The sequence below is a fragment of the Saprolegnia parasitica genome (genome assembly GCF_000151545.1).
Source record: "Saprolegnia parasitica CBS 223.65 unplaced genomic scaffold supercont2.8, whole genome shotgun sequence".
Taxonomy (NCBI): domain Eukaryota; phylum Oomycota; class Saprolegniomycetes; order Saprolegniales; family Saprolegniaceae; genus Saprolegnia; species Saprolegnia parasitica.
In genome coordinates this window covers 1-2,959 of record NW_012156402.1, presented here as the reverse complement: position 1 = coordinate 2,959, position 2,959 = coordinate 1, and the positions used below count along the sequence as shown (strand labels likewise).

Below are 2,959 nucleotides of genomic sequence, written 5' to 3'. Positions count from 1 at the left end.
CGAAGGCGCTGGGCGCTGAGCTGCGACGCGATGAGCGGCACGCCGAGCCCGAGGCGCTTGTCGTGGTGCCAGCGGCGTGCAATGTGCGAGTTGTAGCCGTCACTGGTCGCCGTCTTGCGACAGAGGATGAACTTGGTGACCATGGACTGCCACGTGGCGACCATGGCATCCGGAACCGCTGTGACCGCCGTGATATGCCACAGCTGCGACAGTAGTACCGTGTTGACGAGCAGGCGCCGCCCTTGGATCGTCCGAGCCCGGCAGCTCCAGCGCTGGAACGCCGCCAGGAAGCGTTCGTTGAGGCGATTCACCTGGAAGTTCTCGGAAAGGCCGTGGCCAAACTCGAGCCCAAGGTACTTGACGGACTGACCCGGAGGCAAGATGTTGAGCACGCCCGCACCCGCGAGGGCGGCCGGCTGCGCACGGTCGTTGAGTACCAGCGTCTTGCACTTGGCGAGGTTGAGGCGGGCACCCGAGACGGCGCAGAACGCGTCGACGATCGCGAGCTGCGCCGCGGCCGTCGCAAGGTCGAGAGACAGCAGCGTCGAGTCGTCGGCAAAGAAGATGCTCGTGATCGTGCTGCCATCAGGCAGCGGCATCCCAAGAAGCGGCTGCGCGCGCAGCATTTCACCGAGAGGCTCCAGGTACAGCACAAAGAGGAGGCACGACAATGGGCAGCCCTGCTTGACGCCGCGCGTCGGCTTGATCTGGGGCCCAAGCGTACCGTTGAAGATGAGCTGGACCACGGGCGAGGCGTACAGAAAGCGCACCCAGCCAAGAAAGCCCGGCCCGACGTTCATCTCGCCGAGGACGTCGAAGAGAAAGCCTTGGTCGACCATGTCGTACGCCTTGGAGAAGTCCAGAAAAGTCGCGTAGTGGTCGTGCCCCTCCAAGGAGCAGTACTGCTGCAGCGCTTGCACGAGGACGACGTGGTCGTGAAGGCGCCGGCCCGGAATAAACCCAGCCTGCGTCGGGTGCACCAGATGCGGCGCATAGCGGGCGAGGCGGTACGCCAGAGCACGCGAGAGCACCTTGACCTCGACGGCCATGAGCGCGATCGGGCGGTAGTTGCCTGGGTCAGCGCGGTCACCCGTCTTGAAGAGTAGCGCGACGGCGCTGCGGCGCTGCATGGGCAGCAGCTGACCATGGTGCTCGAGCTGGTAGGTGAAGACCAGCAGCAGAATCTCCGAGAAGATCTGCGGCGCGACTTGAAATAAGCCAGCAGACCACCCATCGGGCCCGGGCGACTTGGCCGGGTTCATACCGCGCAGCGCATCGCAAAGCTCGCCGGCTGTCAACGGTCGGTCGAGCGCGTAGCGGTCGTCGGCGGACAGGCGCTTCTTGAGGTGACGGAGGACCGCGCGCCGGCGCTCGCGGTTCATCGGCGGCGCGTCGCGCGGCGTCGTCATGATGGAGCGCCAATGGGCTGTGAACTGCGAGCGGACAGTAGCGTCGTCCGTCACAGCGACACCGTTGACCAAGACCGAGTTGATGACGCCTTTCGCACTCTGCGGGCGCCGAAAGAAGTGGGACGAGCCACTCTCGTTGACGTTGGCGTGAAAGTCGAACTGCTGGTCCATCTGGTACTGCGTCTGCTCGGCGAGCGCATCGTCATACGCGCGCTGGGCAGTGTCTACCTTCTCCGCGCCCGCGCCCGACCACGCATGCTCGCGTTTGGCCGCGGCCAGCGACAGCTGGAGCGCGTAGAGGTGCGTCTTGGTCGCCTCAACGTGCAGACCATGCTCGGCGATGAGAGTTTTCTTCATGCGCTTGAGCCAGCCGTACCACATCGCGCCATGGTTGCCGTCCGGCGCGTCGTGCATCTGGGCCAGCAACGCGGTAGCCTCGTCGGTGATCATGTTGGCAATACCAGGGTGCTTCAAAAGCTCACGCGGCAGCCGCCAATACCCGCGTGCAGGCGACGGCGCGGCACGGGACAAGGTAACCTTGTGGCGCAAGTGGTCGCTGCCGTGGCCGTTGGCCGCGTACCCAGCCTTGGCGCAAAGCACGGTCGCGAGCTCGACATCGACAAAGATGTAGTCCAGACGGTTGATGCGGTTCGGTCCACTGAAGATCCGCGACGCTGGGTGTTGAGTGCGCCAGACGTCGACCACACGCAGCGCTGTGAGCCACTCGACACAGGCGACCTTGCCGCGCCCGACGTTCCGGTCCGGCACGGCGTTGGACGAGTCGAGCTTCGAGTTGAGGTACAGATTGAAGTCGCCGCCGACGAAATGGAGGCTCGTCTCCTCAAAGTCGCGCGGCAGCTGGCGATAAAACGCGCCGCGCTCTTCCGGCCGCACAGGCGCGTAGACGTTGTGGACGTACACCGGCCGACCGTCCCACTCGGTGCGGACAACCAGGTACCGGCCCGGGACATCGAGATCCGCGAGGTGGCGAAGCCCGTCGTAGCCCGGCCATGACTCGTGAAAGTAGCTGGCAACGCCGCTGCTGCGCGATTGGGACGGTACCAGAGCATGCATACGGTGGTCCGAGATAAATAATTTCGACTTGAGGAGGCCCACTTCATTCTCGAGGTGGTACTCGAACGTGTCGAGCTGCTGCGCGTGCGAGAGACGAGTCTCTTGCATGAGGAAGCACGGAGTCGGGGTGCGGAGCTCCTTGGCGACGCCATGTCCGTTGTCGCGCAGGGTGTTGAGATTGATGGTGGTTGCGCTATTGGTTTAGTGGTAAAATATCTCGTTGCCATCGAGATGCCCCGGGTTCGATTCCCGGATGGCGCAGTTCTTTTTGTCACATATTTTTATACCATTAGCACGTACTTTTCCGCCCGCTTCTTTTGCACCATCCCACACCTTTTTTGGCCCACTCAATTAATTAAAAGAGATTTTTTTGGTTTTCGATGATTTTTTCATCACGTCATTTATCACGGATAAAAATCGCCATAAATCATCGCACGCTTACCACAGCTCATACTAGTCAACAACTACTCTCAGAC

General features: G+C 62.2%; 1 non-coding gene across 1 annotated transcript; it reads left to right on the top strand.

Annotated features, from left to right (window-relative positions):
* The first annotated feature begins 2,673 nt into the window (after window positions 1–2,673).
* SPRG_30030 lies at window positions 2,674–2,744 on the top strand. The gene has a single exon. It is a non-coding gene; the product is annotated as a tRNA-Gly (tRNA).
* Window positions 2,745–2,959: the final 215 nt, after the last annotated feature.